The 21,092-nt window shown below is 41.0% G+C and overlaps 1 pseudogene; it reads left to right on the top strand.

Moving 5' to 3' along the window:
- Positions 1 to 20,861, top strand: part of LOC102492948 (tigger transposable element-derived protein 1-like) — a 66,048-nt pseudogene extending 45,187 nt beyond the window's left edge.
- The last annotated feature ends 231 nt before the right edge of the window (positions 20,862 to 21,092 follow it).

Consider the following 21,092-nt stretch of genomic DNA (forward strand, 5'->3'; position numbering starts at 1 on the left):
TTTCCTATTACATGCAACTGCCATGATGTAGGTAAACACATGGTTGGAGGACCAGTAAGATTGCAAATATGGTTGACAACTGGCCTATGATGGTTCATTTTGCACGTTAACTTGGCTGAGTTGCAGGACCCAGATGTGTAGTCAAACCTTTTCCCGAATGTTTCTGGGAGACTGTTTCTGAATGAAATGAACATGGAAATAGGTAGACTTTGAGGAAAGTGATTATTCTCATAAAGTAAATGGGCCTCACCTAATCAGTTGAAGACAACAACAGAACTAAAAGAGTGGTCTCCCCTGAGCAAGAAGGAATTCTGCAGCAGATTTTCTTGGGCTGGAACTGCAACATCAGTTCTTCCTGGTCTTTAACTTGCTGACTTATCCTGCAGATTTGAGACTCACTGGCCTCCATAAGTGTGTAAATCAATTCCTTAAAATAGATCTCCTTCTCTGTCTCTCTCTTCCCATCCCACTGGAGTTGTTTCTCTGGAAACTCTCACCAATACATGGCTCAATTTCATCCTCATTAGGTCACTGTAGCGCTGGGCCCTATTCACGACTGGCCCCACCACTGAGACTAACAATTCCTTGACCTAGTTTACAGGGCCACAAGTCCATTTCCTCAGTGCGTTAGTTCATCTCTCTCTCACTCTTACTCCTGACCCTATTTTGCCTCTGCATAATCATCCAACATTTTAGGTTCTAATCCCATTTTCTTTATGTTCTCTCAATCAGTTAGAATCTAGTTGAGCTGTGAGTAACTGAAAATCCTGCCAGAGTGGCTGAATGAGGTAGAGGTTACTTTTTCTCACATCATGAGAAATCTAGAGGTACTTAGAACATATGCCAGTGCTGGGCATCTGGTCAAGGATATCAATAGTGACCGGGCCTTTCTGTCTTCCAGCTCTACTCTACCATCATTAGGGAAGACTCTTGTCTTCATGGTTGCAAGATGGCTGCTGCAGTTCCAGGTGTTGTGTCTGTGTTCCATGCAGAAGGGACTTGGCAGAGAAGGGAGACATGAGAAAGGCAAAGAGAAAACTTGTTCTATTCTTTAGGCTTTGCCTTCCCACCCACTCCCCCTGCCCTTTTTTCTTTTCTGGAACTGGGGAGAGGTAGAGGGAAAGAAAACCTTTCCAGGGACTTCTACCTACATCTAATTGGCCAGATTGGTTTTGTGTTACTTCTGTAGCCAGAGAGGAGGCTGAAGTTGAGTATTTTGCTTTCTGGCTGTTATAGCACAGAAAATAAAGGCATAAGGTGGGTCAGAATATGGCTGTTCAGTGCTGAACTTGGCAAACTATTTTGGTAAAGGGCCAGAAAATAAATGTTAAAGGCTTTGTGGGCCATATCGGCTCTTTGTACTCCCGACTCTGCTGTTCTAGCATGAAAGTAACCACAGACAATGCATAAATGAATGCGTGTGACTATGTTCTAGTAAAACTTTATTTACAAAAGCAGGCAGTGGGCTGGATTTGGTCCATGGGCCACAGTTTATCGATCCCTGGTTTCATGATTCAACCTAAAGTATCTGCCATTGGATCCAAATATCTCAGCCAAAATGTTATTCTCAGAAATTGGGGAATAGGGACCACAGTTAGCATAATGGCTGTGTGGCTGGACTCCCATGCAGTCGACCGTGGTTCGAGTCCCAGACCTGGTGGCTTAAACTCATGCCGTGTGTGCCCAAGATCCTGAGAGGAGAATGGAGAAGGGATTGCAGCGTGGCCATCACCCCCTGGGGGGGTGATTTCTCGCTTTCTGTCTCTCTCTGTCTGTCTGACGAGCGCATGCACCCTATAGCAAAAACCTCTCAAAAAAAAAAAAAAGAAAAAAAAAAAGAAAGAAAAGAAATTGGGGGAGTAGACATCCCTGAAAGGTGAGCGTGGGGAATGGATGTGATAAGATGACTGGGTGATCTGACGGCTCTCAGTCTAGTAGAGGGGCCCCTCCCATCTACCTTGTTCACTGTGTAGCCCTCCCTAAGTCACAGGTATGGAGAAAGAGATGATAAAGGGGCATCCAGGTGGGAAGGGAGAATGCTGTAACTAAAAAGCTAAGGTCAGATGGGCATGCAGTTTCACTGAACACCATAAATATCTGCTTTCATATTCTTGAGTTCTTTGGTACCCAGAAAAGAAACTAATAACAGATGTTTGGGGTAGGGGGTTAGAGAAAGCATCTTTAATTTTCTAAACATTCCCCAATTTCACATTTGTATCTGGCTTCATCTTTGCTAGAGTAGAACCAGCACTAAGACAGTAAGCATAATATAATCTCACATCAAACCCTTGTGTTTATCATTAAAAATATGGCAACATCACTGCAGTTATAAACAGTTACCAAGGAAACCAGTTTATCATAATGAGCTATTTATTCCCTCCTCTCTCTCTTTCTCCTTCCTACCTGAGCTTTCTTTGGGCTGAAAGGTATGATAAGCTGTTATCAGCCTGGGCTCAGTGGCTAATTAGGACCTAATATTGATTCATAGAAAATTAGGACCTAATATTGATTTATAGAATTACCATTGCTTTTTTTTTTATAACTATGCTGTAGCTCCTCTCTCTCTTTCTCCTTCCTACCTGAGCTTTCTTTGGGCTGAAAGGTATGATAAGCTGTTATCAGCCTGGGCTCAGTGGCTAATTAGGACCTAATATTGATTCATAGAAAATTAGGACCTAATATTGATTTATAGAATTACATTGCTTTTTTTTTTATAACTATGCTGTAGCTCATCATCTTTGCTTATTAAAAATAGGCACAGTTATGGAACAATTGGTTTATTATATGTGTTTTAAATAGTCATAATAGCTGTCTTCTATGGCAGTGGTGTATTAAAACTCAACAGAAAGGAGACAGAAAACTTTTGGTCTGTAAAAGACTTTCTCTTATGGAAGGAAATGTTGTAAAGGGAATTTTGCTTTTTGGAAGGTTACCAGTCTTGCAGGATTTTTTTCAGTTTTGCTGTCCATCACAGTAGAGAACATGAACAAGTATCCACACTCCACACTGATACCCTAGAATACAGGTCTACAAGGATGCTATAGTAAGTATTTTAGATTTTGCTGGTCAAAAGCCCTCTCTTGCAACTACTGGAGTCTACCTTTATAGCAGGGAAATAGCCAAAGAGTATGTTACAAACAAACAGGATCATGTTCCAATAAAACTTTATTTGTGTGAACAGGTAGTGGGCCATATATGCCTATGAGTTTGCTGACATCTGTTTAGAGCCTTGGTCCATACAGTAAGGAATGAACTTGTGGTAGAGCCTCACAGAGTGGGAGAAATGCCTGGAGAAGTTTGGACAAGCCACCAGGAGCCAATGTGCTCAGCCCTCCTCTGTTAGGACATCTCTACTTTGTCAATTTCTCAGTAAGGGGGAGGTTTGTCATGGTGATCTTGAGCATGGTAGGTCTTGATTTGGATGCTTAACTGGATGACATTTTCCCCTCTGTAGTCCACTCTGCCTATCCCAAAGAGTTGTGAGACTCAACAGAGATGATGAATGGAAGAGGGCTCTGTGAACTGTAAACAACAAAGCCATGTAACCACACGAGATATGGCTCTGACCCTTCAGGTTTTATCTGTCAATAAAATGTTCAACTGTCATCTGGGTCTTCAGCATACTCTATACCATCTTTCTGGGAAGCTAAGACTCCTCAACCATCCAAGTCCTGGTTGAGGAGCCCAAAATATAAGCAAATAACAAATTGTGGCATGAGTTGCCAGTGGTCTCTTCCAACATAATTCTATATTTTCATATTAGTAACAGAATCCTGGTTGTAGTCAGAGCAGCAGTGTCTTCAAGTAAAAGACCATATGCCTCTGTATCCCATACAATTAGACTTGATCATGTGATTTTTAGTAATGAGACTGAATCTTAGTCTCTCCAGTGGCCAAGTTCATGACCCTCTAAGATAGCCTGCTTCATCTCTACACAGAATTTTTAAGAATGTTTTGCTGATACTAGACTGAAATTTCTGTATGTGTTCTGCCCAAATTGGTCCTGGTTCCATGCCTTAGCATTTTCTAAAACTAGATTAAACTCTACTTCATGAGTCAGTTCTTTGAATATTTGAATGTAGAGACTATGGCCTCTGGGTCTTCTTCTTATCAGGATAAACATCAACACTTCTTTAACTATTTCTATATGACAGGGTTTGGATATTTTCATAATTCCTGATGTTCTCTTCTGCATACATTCCTCGATATCCCTCTAGATGCTATACCTGCAACTAGACATAATATTCCATGCATGTTCTAATAAAGAATAGGGTAGGATTATCACCTCCTTTGTTCTAAATTCAATGCTTCTGTTAATGGAGCCTAAGGTTACATATGCCTGTTGGGTGATCACATCACAATGCTGGATTTTATTAAATAGGTATTGACCAAGACCTTTAAGTCTTTTTCCTCGCATGGCTACCTCATCCTGACTGGAGCAGAATGGTGATTATATGGATTTCCGGTAAATACGTTTTGCCTGGATATGGCTTCTTTTTACACAAGACAAAAGCCCTTTTGAATTGTGATTACATATATTTTTCAATTTGGGGGTGTTTTTTATTTAAAGGGGAATGCCGTCCGACTATACTGTAAAAACTAACTACATGTCTTCAAATGTCTTCCCAGGAGTTCTGCTGAAGTCCAAAGTGCAGCCTCTAAATCAGTCCTACTCAGTTGTTACTAGTCTAGGAAAAGATAGGGCGCTTACTCTGGAATGCAAATGAAAGCATTGTTTCCTTCACTGAGGAAGTCTTGCTGTGAACAAAATGTCAGCTGAGTTCCTGAAGGCTGTTTAGTGACAGTTGATTTGCAGTTTGTGGATAAACAGTGCTTCTTAGACCATACTTTGACTAGAATGGCTTTAAATGACACTCTAAGATCTTGACTAAGCTATTTTAAGGAGGGTAGATGAGTAGAAAAAAAAATCATAAAATATAATAGAAAGGATTATGGTGAGTATGTGAAAATTATCCTTGAGAGATTTAGTTATGGGATCCTATTAGAAAACCTCTTCAGTGTCTTTATTTCTAAAATTGGAGCTAGATTTCAGTGGTTATTCAATGCATACTTGCCGCTCTCTTAGTTTGAGAGAGGCGTGGTGCTAGGCACTGAGGGGTTACAAATTTAAATAAGATATGAACTGAGTCCTGGTTAAAACTCTTAAGTCTAGGAACCAGCAGATGGTGAAATGGTTACATTACGTAGTTGACTATGGTTCAAGTCCTGGACCCGGTGGCTTAAAACTCATGCTGGGCATGTTTGTGTGTGTGTGCCGAAAATCCTGAGAGGAGAATGGAAGAGAAGGGATTGCGGCACGGCCATTCCCCCTGAGGGGGTGATTTCTCACTTTATGTCTCTCTGTCTCTCCAGCCAGTGCATGTGCCCTATAGCAAAAACCTCTCTAAAAAACCAATCCAAACCAAAACAAAACAAAAACAGAAAAACAAACTTAAGTCTATGGACTAGCCAGTGTCATGGTGAGGCCCATATGCTGACTATGTGGTTCAAGTCTTGGCTCTGGCAGCTTGAAAAACACCCTGGGCATGTGAGTGTGTGCCCAGAATCCTAAGAGGAAAATGGAGGAGAAGAGACTGTGGTGTGATCATCCCCCCGGAGTACTTTCTTGCTCTTTCTCTCTCTGTATCTCTCTCAGGTGAGGGCACACACTGTATAGCAAAAAACAAAAACAAAACCTGAAAAACAAGAAACAAAAACAAAACCCAAAAGACAAAAAACAACCCTTCCCCCCAAAAAACAACAACAACAAGAAACCCCAAACAACAACAAACCTTAAGTCTAAACACATAAATTGTGGTGTAGGTTGTTAGCAGCCTCCTCCAACATAATGCTCTCTTCTCACCTTAATAACAAAATTATGATTATATTTATAGCAGCAATGTCCTCAGGTGAAAGACCACACATCTCAGTATCCCTTGTAATTGGACATCATCATGTGGTTTCTAGTCATCATGAAGGGGCCTTAATGATGGGAGTTTTGTGCAACAGGGATGTTGGAACAGAAAAGTAGAAGGAATCTAGGTCTCTGATGGCTTTATGGAGCCTCTAGTTTTGCCTGACCATGGACCTTTTTTTTTTTTCCAAGAATTATTTTATTTAACTTTATGTATTTGTTTGTTTGTTTATTTATTTATTTTAATTTGAGAAGGACAGAGAAAGAGAGAGAGAGAGAGAGAGAGAGAGAAAGTAAAAAAGCAAACCACCAGGTCCAGGGCTCGAACCACAGTGGGCCTCATGGGAGCCAGTGCCCCTAACCACCATACCACCTGTCAGCCCCATCATGAGCTTCTTTTATGTGACAGAATAAATTCTTGTGTTTTCTAGCTTCTGTTACTTACAGCTGAAAGCCCATCCTAATGATAGAGAATTTGGTGCTCAGGAGGAATTGTCATAAGAAACATAATTTAAAATGTGACAGCGAGGAGAGAAGGAGAGAAGGGAGATACTGAGAACTCAGATTTCGCAAACAGGAAAGCTGGTGACCTTTGCACAATGTTGTTGTACATTGCTAGAACATTTGGTTGATTGTTGCCTGTCGTAACTGGGAAAGCAAACCACAAGTTGACTGAAGCTGTAGCATTAGGGAAATGGCAGGAAAAATTCAGAGTGTTGGCTTGGTGCCGTCTTCTTGCCACTTCTAGTGAAGTCCTGCAAAGGAGAGCCAACAAGCCTGAAAACAGATACAGAGAGAAATACTGCTTTGCTTAGGAGGTGCTTTCTGCATGAGGCCTGCAATCTAAGTTCATGGCGAATCCTCCGATTTGAAGTTTCATTGGCTTTTATGTTGCAAAATGATGTAGGAGTAATAGTGGCCCCAGACCAACACCATAGAGAGAAATAAGGCTAGTGCCTACCTTGGCAAAGACTGGATTAATGGTGTTGTCTCCCATAGTTGTAGACTGTCTGCCTTGGAACTTATTTTACACTAGACCTTAAGCCTTTTTCTGAAGCTTCTGAGATTTTATATTTTCTGTTTATATAATGGAGTTTGATCTGAGTTGACAGAAATGGTCTGGGAGTTGATTGTAAACATTTTCTTCTGGTATGCTGAGGAGTTGGCATGCTATCCTCCAGGCAAAGGGAGTGGCCTGAACAGACCCGTTAGGAGTCAGTTAGAGGAGGGAAGGCTTGAGCACCCTCTAAGATGGCATAGGTTATAAGGGCCTGAGCAAGACCTCTGGTCCCATACCTTCCCACATATTGACTGATTGGGCTCCTGTCATTCAACAGTTACACTAGTATTCCTATGAATGTTTTCCCAACATTGAAAGTCTTTTCTTAATGAATTTTAAATACTCAGAGTAGTGGGTGGACACAAGAATGCTCCAGCCCCTGACAACCACCAAAGACCCTAGCCCTGAGAGGCCCAGCTCCTTAGGGTGGAAAGGGCATTGAAGGGGAATAGAGGAAGTGTCTCAAAGAAATGTAGCCAAGTTCACAATTCTGCTAAAGGCTGGTACAGCCTAGAATATGGGACACTGGGCTGCATTTCTCAGTCAAACACATTCTTCAGGGCTGAACCTGTGTGGCATCAGTGAAGTGGAATTTGATCCATGTAGACAGCTGATCTGGACATTTTTGGCCTGGATTATTTGTTTGGCTGTCTCCACTGATCAAATTAACTGGATAATAGCCAAATCTCTTCTCCGTTGTGCTTTCCTAGGCAGCTGGTGCAACCAGCAGGATGGGGAGGAACCTCCAAGGAAGAGCCAGATTAGAGAATTAGCACATACCCATGACCCGTTGGCCCAGGGAACTGTCCATGTAATCAACAGTGAGAATTAAGGGCCTAGGTTGGGGAAAGTGGGTGATGAGCTCAGTCCTCCTGACTTCACAAGCAAAAAGATGCAGCCTACATTTCCCTTGGTCATCCTCTAGACCAACAAGGCAATGCCTCATTTGTTTAGGGGAGCTGCCCTAGTCTGCACCTACTCACCCTGATACCTGTAGATAGGCCTGGTCCTATCTCAAGGCAATTGTGTGGGGAAATGAGTTTTTTTCCCTCTCTCTGTAGCTAAGCAAACCTTAAAGAGGCTGTAAGAAAGACAAGGAACTAGATCTTCTTTTTTTCTATTATCTCCTTCTAAGGAATGGTTGGAACTCCAGATTCTAGTTTAAACTGGGACACTATGAGCCTTGTTTTTCTGTTTTTATTTTTTACTTATTTATTTATTTTTGCATATGTCTTGTATCTTTAACCAGGATGCATCTTCTGTATGATTGAAGGATCAGACAGCATTCTTTTGTTGAGAGAGTGTCTGGTTCCTAATTAGTGGATAGCAAGCTGGTTGGTCAATTGCTTGATTCCAAAGATTTATTGAGCATTTATTATGTACTTTATGTACTTATACACTCTGGGGAATACAGAGTTGGCCAAGCCTAGTCGATGAGGGGGTCTCCAGTTTCATGGGGTAACAAAGGATCATGAAACACAGGAGAGACAATAGTTTTGCCTGGAAGAGCTATGGGGTAGAGAAAGGCATTGGGGGCCATCATGCTCACTGAGCCAGAGCCCTGAGAAGAATGAGGAAACAGGGATGGTGTTATTAGCCCTGTTCTATAGATAAGAAGATGGGTTTAGAGAGATGAAATGACTTGCTCAAGGTCCTGCCACCAGCAAGAGTCAGAGCTAGAAGGCCCTTGGTAGAGGCAGTGACAGAGAGGATGCAGAGATAGAGAGATAGAGAGTACCCGAATGGGGTCAATTTCAAACCTGTGCCCTGTGACCTGAAGCAGCCTACAGATGGGTTTGTTAGATTCATAGAGTTTTAACTTAAAAAAAATGTTTATTTACTTATTTATTTTCATTTGACCATAGAGGGCCAGAGTGAGAGAGAGGGAGAGAAAGTGAGAAAGCAAGCCACCAGGTTTAGGACTTGAACCACAGTCAGCCATGTGGAAGTCCAGCGCCCTTAACCACCATGCCACCTACCGGTCCCTTTTTTAAACTTCTAATTATGATAAGATACACATAAAGTTTGTCATATAATCATTTTTAAGTGGGAGTTCAGTAGGGTTAAGTAAACAGGCATACATCATTTTATTGTGCTTCAGTTTATTTTACTTTGTATTGGGTCATTGAAAAAGTCATGATGCATTTTCACATAGACAAACAGAAAAATATGTCATGACTTTGCTGAAAATCCAATAGATTTGCTTTTTTTTTTTTTTCAAATTGAAAGTTCGTAGAAACCCTGTATTGAACAAGTCTGTTGGCACCATTTTTCCAACAGCATGTGCTCACTTAATGTCTCTGTGCCACCTTTTTCCAATTCTCACATGTTTTTCATTATTATTGTATCCATTACGGTGATATGTGATCAGTGGTCTTTGGTGTTGCTAGTTGTTTTGGGATGCTGCAAACCTACGTAGATAAAATGGCAAACTTAATTCATAAATTTTATGTTGTTCTGACTGTTTCACCAACCAGCCATTCCTCTTCTCATTCCCTCTTTCCCATCCTCCCTATTATCTGAGACACAGCAATATTGAAATTAGGATGATTAATATTTCAACAGTGGCCTCTAAGTTTTCAACTGAAAAGAAGAATTGCATGTCTCTCACTTTATTATTTTATTTTATTTTTAGAGAGATATTTTTGTTATTGGGCACTTGCAGTTGACAGAGAGACAGAGAGAAAGAGACAGGGAGAGAGAAGTGAGAAATCAATCCTCCAGGGGGATGGCCAGGCTGCAATCCTTTCTCCTTCATTCTCCTCTCAGGATTTCAACCACACACACACACACAAATGCTCTTGGCTTGAGTTTTAAGCCACTGGGTCTGGAATTTGAACTGCAGTAGACTATGTGGGAGTCCAGCAGCATAACCATTACACTGTCTACTGGCCCCAGCCCTCTTATTTTAAATCGAGAGCAAGAAATGATCAAGCTTAGTGAGGCAGGCATGTCAAAAGTTGAGACAAGCCAAAAGCTAGACCTCCTGTACAGATTAGCCAAACTGTGACTGCACAGAGAAATTCCTGAAGGAATGCAAAAGTACCACTCTAGTGAATATACAAATGGTAAGAAAGGGAAAGAATCTATTGCAGATACGAAGAAAGTTTTATCTGGATAGACGATGAAACCAGATAAAACATTCCTAAAACCAAAGTCTAATCCCCAGCAAGGACCTAATGCTCCTCAATTCTAGGAAGGATGAGAGAGGTAAGGAAGCTGCAGAAGATTTTGAAGCTAGCCAGCATTGGTTCATGAGTAAAGAAGCCCTCTCTATAAAAGTACAAGCCGAAGCACCAAGTACTGAGATAGATGCTGCAAATTATCAGAAGATGGACTTAAGAAAATTGATGAAGGTAGCTATACTAAACAACAGATTTTCAATGTAGTTGAAACAGCTTTCTTTGGAAGAAGATGCCTTCTAGAACTTTCATAGCTAGAGAGGAGAGGTCAATATTTGGCTTTAAATCTTCAGAGGAAATGCTGACTCTCTTGTTTAGAGTTAGTGCTGCTGGTGACTAAGTTGAAGTCAGTGTTCATTTACAATTCCTAAAATCCCAAAGCCTTTAAGAATTATGCTAAATATACTCTTCCTATGCTTTACAGATGGACCTACAAAGCTTGGATCAGAGTGCATCTATTGAAAGCATGGTCTACAGAATATTTCAAGCCCACTATTGAGACCTAGTACTTAGGAAAAAAGGCTCTTATTCGGAGCCAGCAGGTGGCACAGTGATTAAGGTACTAGACTTCTACATGACCAACCAAGATTTGAGTCCCAGGTGTGGAGGCTTTCTTTCTAACTTTTCTCTCCCTCTCTCTCATGACTGCATGTGACCTATAACAAATTAAAAACAATAATAATACTTAAAATTAAATAAATAGTTCCCAAAAAACAAAAGAAATATTACTACTCATTGACAATGCTCCTGGTCACTCGAGAACTCTGATGGAAATGTACAAGGAGATTCATGTTGTTTTCATGCCTGTTAACACAACTTCTATCCTGCAGCCATAGACAAAGGAGTACTTTAAACTTTAAAGTCTTATTATTTAATAAATACATATCATAAGACTATCTGGGAAAAGTCAATTGAAAATCTTCTGAAATGGTTTCGTCGTTCTAGATGCCACTAAAAACAGTTGTGATTCATAGAAAAAGATAAAAAAATATAAATATCCACAGGAGTTTGGAAGAAGTAGAGTACAATCTTTGTGAATAATTTTAAGGGGTTCAAGACTTCAGTGGAGGAAGTAGTTACAGGTATGGTAGAAAGAACAAGAGAACTAGAATGAAAAGTGAACCCTGAAGATCTGATTGGATTATTGCAATGTGATGATAAAGCTTGAAGAGGTGAGGGGTTGTTTTTTATGAATGAGAAAAAAAGGTGTTTTTGTTTTTGTTTTTGTTTTGTTTTGTTTTTGTAGAATCTATAATGCTGAAGATGCTGTGAATATTGAAGTTACTACACAAGACTTAGAACATTACATAAGCCTAGTTGATAAAGCAGTTGCAAGTTTTGAGAGGATTGACAATGTTTAAAGAAGTTCTAGTGTATGTAAAATGCTATCAAACAGCACTGCATCCAACAGAGAAATTTTTCATGAAAGGAAGAGTTAATTGATGCAGGAAACTTCATTGTTATCTTATTTTAAGAAATTTCCAGAATCACCCTAACCTTCAGCAACTACCACTCTGATCAGTTAGCAACCACCAACATCAAGGCAAGACTGTCTGGCAGCAAAAATCATCCTCCCTTCTGAAGGCTCAGATGATCGTTATCATTTTTTAGCAGTAAAGTGTTTTTAACTAAGGCATGTATTTTTTAAAGACATAATGCTTTTACTTGCTTACTAGACTATAGTATAGTATAAATGTAACTTTTATATGAACTAGGAAACTAAAAAATTTGTGTGACTCACTTTATTGCAATATTTGCTTTATTGCTGTGGTCTGGAACCAAACCTGCAAGCTCTCTAAGGAATGCCTGTATTCACATTGCCATGTAGCCGATCTCCAGAACTTTTTCTTCTTGCAAAACGGAAACTATTATGCATTAAACAACTCCCCAGTTTCCCCCTACCCACAGCCCCCAACCACCACCATTCTACTGGATCATATGGTAATTCTATGTTGAATATTTTGAGGAACTGCCATCCTGGTTTCCACAGCTGCTGCCCGTTTTACATTCTCATCAACAGTGCACAAACATTCCAATTTCTTCACATCTTGTAATTTTCTTGTGATTTTCTGTTTTTTTGTTTGTTTGTTTTTGTTTTTGAGAGAGAGATTTCTGCTATAGGGTGCGTGGGCTCTTCAGAGACATAAAGAGAGACAGAAAGTGAAAAGTATACCTCCCAGGGGGAATGGTCATGCTGTAATCCCTTCTCCATTCTCCTCTCAGGATCTTGGGCATGCTTGCACATGTGCCCAACAAGAGGTTTAAGTCACCGGGTCTGGAATTTGAACTGAAGGTGACTATGTGGGAGTCCAGAGATGTAATCATTATGCCATCTGCTGGTCCTCTTGTTTTTAAAATATCTTTTCCAATCACATTTTAAAATCAGGATATTTTCAATAAAGATTCAGGTCTCTGGCTTCACTTTTAGAAATGAGGAGCTCTGTCATTTTTGCATAATAGAGATTTGCTCTGCCCAGGGTCACTGCCTGCCCTGAGAGGGGCACAGGCATTTCAGTTAGCTGTAGAGCACACTCCCCTCCTCCACTGCTTGTTTAACCCCAAGGAATTTGAGCTTGTGAGCCTAGGGCAGAGTGACCACCATTCTGACCCTTTCCCAACCCATATCCCTGGATGATCTCAGTGTCCTGGTGGACATAGTACTGGACTAGGAATCAGACCTTGGCTGTCATTCCAGTTCTATGAGTTTGGACACTCCACTCTACCTCTTTCTACTGTACAATGGAGTCACACTGTCATCTGTGTATAGATCCCACCATTTCTGTGCCGATGAAGTGAGCTAGCATCACTCCTGGGACCATTCTGATCATCCTCTTTGGATGCCACAGAGGCAAGAGAGTGGTTTTCCTGAAGCAACTGAACAGTGGCTTTGCTACTTGTAACTGGACCGCTGGTTCTCAATTGAGTTCCACTGCGTAGAACACACCAGAAATTTGTCATTGCCACCTCCACGAAAATTGATATTAGCAAAGTAAAAATCCCAAAGCACCTTACCGATGCTTACTTCAAGAAAAAGAAACTGCAGAAGCCCAGATACCAGGAAGGTGAGATCTTCGACACAGAGAAGGAGAAATATGAGATTTCAGAGCAGCGCAAGTTTGTTCAGAAAGCTGTGGACTTGCAAATTTTACCAAAAATCAAAGCTATTCCTCAGCTCCAGGGCTACCTGCGATCCGTGTTTGCCCTTACAAATGGAGTTTATCCTCATAAATTGGTGTTCTAGATTTTTTGCCAAGAACCTAGTTAAATAACTGATCATATATTTAAAAAAAAAAATATATATATATATGAAAGAGAAGCAAAGGAAGTACAAGCTCTTCATAAACTGCTGACAAAGAATAAATGTCAGGCAGAGAGTTGTGATGAGCGAATGGTTGTGTCCATGAGGATGGGTGCACTGAGAGAGGGGTGTCTGTCTGTACCACCTTGGCCAGGTCCAGCCCTCCTCCAAACAGGGCACCCAGATGAGGCCATTGACAAGCATTAGCCCACTTTCTGGTCAAATGTCCCAAATATTTGTCTTTTGATCTATTGAGAATCCAATGACCAGGTGGGATGTGGGCACAGGAGGGTCCCCAAGGCCTTCGTCAACATCCTCCTTGGCCTTGTGTGATGGTCTGGCCTCAAGGGGCTGGTACATCTCCATGTAGCCCGTCCTGGCAAGACGAAGTGGGCTCAGAAGCGTCTGCTTGACTAACTGTGCTCTTTTCTGTATGAGTTCGTCAGCAATTGCCCTCAAACCATTTCTCTTGGACTCTCTCTCTTGGGAACTTCTGCTTTGTCATTTAAAATAGTTTGGGAACTTCAGATTTAGCTGAGTGTCAGAGCAGTTTATTTGGTCTGTAGGCGTTTTTGTTTTTAAAATTCATGACAAGTTCCTTGCAACATGTTTTATTATATTTTCGCCACCTGTTCTACCTTGGGGGTGGTATTAAAATCTGGGACTATCTATCTATCTGTCTTTTTTTTTTAAGTTTCTTTATTTGCCATTTATATGTATCTTGCAAACACATTCATACACACACACATATACACAATGTGAATTTAAATATGGATATATATATATATATACACACACGCACACACACACGTTTCCCTCTCTCTATGTCGCTGTTGACTGACTTAAACTGTGAGTGTAATGTTTAAGGTGTGTGTTTGCCAGGCTAATTGTGGAGTTCTAAATAATAACTTTGTAAAACAAATACATACTTGGAAAGCCCTTTGCCAGTGTTAAATGTTCTCTCCCTGAACATTAACAACAAAAAATATATCACAATATCAAACAAGCTTTACACCTTTTTTCCACATACCACTGAAATAGTAAAGGAGGGCTAGTGTGGCTATTTCTATAGATAGAAAAATCAAGTCTAGGGACCAGCAGTTGGCGTAATGGCTATGTCGCTGGACTCCCACGTAGTTGACCGCGGTTCGAGTCCCGGACCGGGTGACTTGAACTCACCCTGGGCACGTGTGCGTGCGTGCCCAAGATCCCGAGAGGAGAATGGAGGAGAAGGGATTGCGGCGTGGCCATCCCCCCTGGGGGGTGATTTCTCGCTTTCTGTCTCTCTGTCTCTCTCTGTCTGTCTGGTGAGCACACACACCCTATAGCAAAAACCTCTCCAAAAAAAAAAAAAATAGAAAAGAAAAATCAAGTCTCTATATAGATATTTAATAAGGGTAGCTGGAGGGCCAGCACTGGAGTTGAGAGTCCATCCCCAAGCTCTTAACATCATATATCTATTTAAATATCTCTTGATGTCATCCAGGACAAGGGGTCAATACTTTTTTTAGCATTATATTCTATTTCCTTTTGCTGCAAATTCAACTGCCATACATTCAGAGATAATTATTATCTCATTTGAGTCTGGATCTAGCTGTGACTGAAGCCCAAACTTTTTAGTTATAAGAGTCAACAAATTATCTTTGGACTTCTATTAACTGGAAATATGAAAGAAAAAGTGTCCATCCCCTAAAAAACAATCTATGCTGCCAGAGTTAAACCTTGTAATGTATTGGGTTGTCAGAAGTCACGACGTATTTTTTTAATGTGTTTCTATGCAAAAATACATCATGACTTGTCCAACAGCCCAATATTGTGTACTTAAACTTGACATAAAACATGAGCTAGGTATTATTATATCAATGTTTTAATAGATGATAGGACAGATATTCATGCAGAATATACTATTGTTTATAAAACCAGCATAGCAGGTATATAATTCAAAAGACAATATACCTCTCTTAGGGGAAAGGAAAGAATAGCCTATCTTATTTTAATAACATCACTGGAAATCTGTGCCTTTGTCCTTGACCTGATGCTCTCTCATGACCCTTTGCTGAGAATTTCAGGAAGGATTTTGTTTGTGGTGTTGAGCCTCACCTTATCATCACTGAAACCAGAAGCTTCCTGAAGGCAGCAGGGGGCCTTCTATATCCTCTGCAGGCTCCCACTATTCCCGTTACACAAAGAAGTGATCTGTAATATTGCTAGATTGGTAATACAGGGACTAAGGAGAGTGAAATGTATTAAGTGGAACTTACTGAGTAACATCCTGGAACTAACTTAAAATTAGGACCTTGTGATACTTAAGGACATACACTTTGGTGTCATATAAACCTAACTGAAGCAAGTTATCTGATATCCTTAAGCATCAATTTTTCCATTTATAAATGGGCATACTATGATTCTGAGAATGCATGCTCAATAAATGGAGCTATCCTATTGTTTTCCAAAAATTTGATCAATGCATCTGGTATCCACTGCATGCCAAAGCCTTATCTTAGACATTCACAAGGTTTATTAGCATATTAAACACTAGGAAGAGTCCTCCAATAAAGCAAACTGATAACTTTTATTTATCTCAGTGTTTTCAGATCTGACATAAACATAAATATGTTTTTCCTCTGTTATTTTCATCCAGAACTGGGGTCCAAAAGGACAGACTTTGAGAAACTCCAGGGGTTGCACCCTCTAGTAATTGAGGAGGATTCACTAGGCCACCACTAGGGGGTGTGCCAGTCAAGTTTTCTCGTATTTGGAAGAGAGGGTTTGCTCTGGGCTTCTGAAGAATTGAATTTTGGAAAGTTTCCCAGAGGGAGGAAGGACAGACCAAGTGAGACAAATATGGCAATGATCTTGAAGACAAAGAGAGAAAATAGAAATGGTCATGCTATGTTGGAAGATGGGAGAAGTTTTCCTGCCCTTCCTTTCTGTCAAGATGTGAAAATCATTGACCTGTGAGTACAGACTCAGTAGATGCTCCAGAGTGCTGGAATGGGAGGTGTGGCCTGAAGATCAGGTCAAGGGGAGGCTGGGGACAGCAAGAGCAGGGACCACAACAGAGCTCCAGAGATACCTTGGGATGGGGATGGAACACTGAAGAGACTCAGTTTCCAGAATTTGTGTTAAATGTGGAGATTTACTTCTACCACTGCTACTACTAATACTACTACTATTGCAGCACACACACACACACACACACACACACAGATTTTCTCCTAACTTTGTACAAAGTATGTGTGTTTTATGTAAATGAATTGAAGTGGTTGATATGAAGTAGGGCCCTCACTACCAGATGATAAAAATGTTTGTAACAGAAAATTTGAAAGTTCAGAAAAACAAAAAGAAATCATGTCTGATCACTCACTCACCCTTCTCCAGTGGTGTTATGAGGTATGTGAAATGCATAAGCAATCTGGCAGTTGAGGAAGAATATGTTAGGAGTCTTCTGGTCTTAAGTTGTAGAAATCCAATTCAAAGGGCCTAGGTAAAAGAGGGGCTTTATTTAAAGGTTCAAACTGGTCAAGACCAATCATGACTGGTTTAGACCAGTTAAACCTGCCACAACTGGTTCAAATCAGTTCAGATTGGTTCAGACTGGTTCAAACTGGTCACAACCAATCGCAACTGTTTAAAGCAGTCACGACCAATCACAAACGATTCAGACTGGTTCAAACCAGTCAGGACTGCTTCAGACTAGTCTGGGCTGGTTCAAAATGGTTCAGACCAGTTCAGACCATATCAAATGGGTTCAAGCCAGACTGACTAAGACTCTTTTAAATGGTCATAACCGATTGGTTGAAATAAATCATGACTGGTTCAGACTGATTCAAATCACCAATCACAACTGTTCAAACCAGTCATGAACAATCATGACCCGTTCAGACTGGTCAAGACTGGTTCAAACCAGTCACAGATGTTACAGACTGGTTCTGAACAGTCTTAACTGGTCATGACTGGTTTAGACCAGTTCAAACCAGTCACTGGTTTAGACTAGTACAGACTGGCTCAAACTGGTCACGACTGTTTCTGATCAGTTAAGATTGGTTTGAACTGGTTCAGACTGGTTCAAACTGGTTCAGACTGGTCATGACTGGTTCAGACCAGTACAGACCAATTCAGATATGTTCAAACCAGTCAAGACTAGTTAAGACTGGTTCAGACTAGTATGAACTGGTCACCTGGTTTAGATTGGTTCAGACTGCTTGAAATTGGTCATGACCAATTCTGACTGGTTGAAACTAGTCACAGCCAGTTCAGACTGGTCACAGTCTATTCCAACTGGTTCGAACTAGTTTAGACTGGTTCAGATCAGTCCAGACTAATTCACATCAGTCATGACTGGTTCAGACTGGTTCAAACAGTTCTGACTGATTCAGACCAATTATAACTGGTTAAAACTTGTCTAGACTGGTTGCGACTGGTTCTGACTGGTTCTGACTGGTTCAGACTGATTCTGACTGGTCACGTGCAGGTCAAAAGTGACACATGTCACTAACATGTCAAAAGTGAATCACTTGTGTGTTATTAGCATGTCACTAGTGTGTACAAAGTGACACTCATATCACTTGTGTGTCCAAAGTGACATGTGTGTGTCACTCATGCTTCCAAAGTGACATACATATCACTTGTTTGTCACTCACTCATGTTTTCCAGCTGACGTGCATGTCACTGGCATACTTGCATGTCACTCACATGTCCAAATTGACATGTGTCATTCTCATGTCACTCACATGTTAAAGTGACACATGTGTCACTCATGTGAAAAACATGTTTAAAGTGACACTCAAATGTCAAAAGTGACACATGCATCACTTGCATATCACTCTCATATCACTCATATGTATTCTGGAGTTGTCTCATGGACCCCAAGGGCAGAAGTGTGGCCAGCAGTGAGAAATGGCAAGGGGACTCACGTGCTGTCTGGGTATTCTTTCTTTGAAATGTTTTTCCTCTCTGTCTCTGTCTCTTCCCTGCTTTTCTCTCTGTGGATCTGCTGCTGTGGCCTCTGGTCAGTGTAGTATACATGGGCCCACAGATGCAGCTCCAGGCACAGATGCAGGCATTCTGTTCTGTCATCCCTGCTTGTGGAAAGAGAAAAATTCTCTCAGTTCCAGTTTCAGAATTACTAGGGAAGGGGAGAATTGTCCTGGCGTGGGTCAGCTGTCTACCCTGAACCAATCAGCTGTGGCCAGAGGCCAGCCATATTGTGCATAATGGCTCCTCTTGTGACAGCCTTGTATGTGTGTGCATGTGAAGTTCCCAGCAAAGCTGGAAGTGGGGAGAGGGAAAGGGAATACTGGCAGACGAAACAATACCTAGTACTATATATATATTTTCCATATTTATATAGTTGAGATTAAACTGTACATAAATTTATCCTGTTTTTAACAAAGTGTTTTATCGTTAGCACTTCCCTAGTCCTCAGAATCTTTATAAGCAGCATCTTGCATTACTGCATTATATTTAATTATTTGGATTTACTTAGCAAATTCCCTATTGTTGTATATTCAAATTGTTGCATTTCTTTTTTAAAAAGTGGCTATTATTAGTAACACTACAATGAAAATAAATTTTTCTGATTCCATGCAAAGATTAGATATGTTATTATAAATTAAAAAAAATGATTTGGTTCCACAGTCCACTATCCCATTTCAAAGTTGATTTAAACTGTCCCAAAGCCTATCTCTAGTTTGTTTCACTTTGCCCTTCTAACTATCCCCTAGTTCAGAAATGGCAGTGGGAGTTGACGGTGTGGAGGAGAGTGGGTGTGAAGCCAGAGATGATGGTCTCCTGGGGCCTCAGGTCTGCCCCTTTGATCAGTCAAAACATGTTGAGGCCCTGGGGCCAGCAGGTGGCGCTCTGGTTAAGACACTGGACTTTGACATGACTGACTGGTTTGAGTCCTGGACCTGATGGCTTTGTATTCTTACTTTCACTCTTGCTCTGGTTAAAGTAATATTAATAATATAGATACAAATTAAAAAAAAATTAAAAAAAATATGTTGAAGCCCTAATTCCAAAGTGATGAAGTATTTGGAGACAGAGCCTTTGAGAGATGATTAGGTTTAATGAGGTCACAAGGGTGGAGCCTCATAATGAGATTAGCTCCCTTATAAGAAGAGGCATGAGAGAATTTGTTCTTTCTCCACTGTGTAAGGACACAGCAAGAAAACAGAGGAAGGTCCTCACCAGAACCAGATTATGCAGGCATCCTCATCACATATTTCCAGCCTCCAGATTTATGTAAATATAAATTTCTATTGTTAAAGCCACGCAGTCTTAGGCCTTTTTGTTAAGGCAGACCGACTGGCTCAGACTGGTTCACACAGTTTCAGACCATTTCAGACTGGTTCAGATTGGTTCAGACCATTTCAAACTGGTTCAGACTATTTCAGACAGATTCAAACAAACTCAGACCAGTTTAGACTAGTTCAAACTTGCTCAGACCAGTTCACACGGGTTCAGACAGGTTAAAACAGCTTCAGACTGGCTCTGATTGGTTTGGACTAGCTGAAACTGGTTCTGACTGGTTCAGACTGACTCAAACTGGTTCAGATCAATTCTGTCTGATTCACACTGGTTCACACCAGATCATCCCATTCAGACCAGCTCTGACTAATTCAGACTGGCTCAAATCAGTTCAAACCAGTTATGACTGGTTCAGAAAGGTTCAAACTGGCTCAGACTGGTTCAGATTGACTCAAACTGGTTCAACTGGTTCAGACTGGCTCAGACTGGTTCAAACTGGGTCAGACAAATTATGACCAGTTCAGACTGGTTCAGATTGGCTCATACCAGTTCTGACTGGTTTAGACCAATTCAAACTGGTTCAGACTGGCTCGAACTGGTTCTGACTGGTTCAGACCAGTTCTGACTGGTTCAGACTGGCTCAACCTGGTTCAAACTAGTTCTGACCAGTTCAGACTGACTCAGACTGTTTCAAACCGATTATGACCAGTTCAGACCTGTTCACACCAGTTCAGACAGATTCTGACTTGTTCATACTGGTTCTGACCAGCTCTGACTGGTTCATACTGGTTCAATGTGGTTTGATTTCAGACTGGTTCTAACTTGTTCAGACTGGCTCAAACTGTTTAAGACCAGTTTGGACTGGCTCAAACTGGATCACACCTGTTCAGACCAGTTCAGGGTAGTTTAGACTGGTTCTGATTGGTTCATACTGGCTCAAACTGGTTCTGACTGTTTTAGACCTGTTCAAACTGGTTCAGACTGGCTCAAACTGGTTCCATTTTGTTCAGACTGGTTCAGACTGATCAGGACTGGTTTAGACCTGTTCAAACTGGTTCAGACTGGCTCAAACTGATTACAACCGGTTCTGATTGGCCCATACTGGCCCAAGCCAGTTCAGACTGGTTTCAAATGGTTCAGACTGGCTCAAACTGATTACAACCGGTTCTGATTGGCCCATACTGGCCCAAGCCAGTTCAGACTGGTTTCAAATGGTTCAGACTGGCTCAAACTGGTTCAAACTAGTTCTGACTGGCTCAGACTGGCTCATACTGGTTCAAAGTAGTTCTGACTGTTTCAGACCAGCTGTAACTTGTTCAGACTGGTGCAAACTGGTTCAAATCGGTTCAGACCAGTTTGGACTGGCTCAAACTGGTTCTTATCAGT

Source organism: Tupaia chinensis, unplaced genomic scaffold (assembly GCF_000334495.1).
Source record: "Tupaia chinensis unplaced genomic scaffold, TupChi_1.0 Scaffold142846_1, whole genome shotgun sequence".
In the NCBI taxonomy this organism is placed as follows: domain Eukaryota; kingdom Metazoa; phylum Chordata; class Mammalia; order Scandentia; family Tupaiidae; genus Tupaia; species Tupaia belangeri.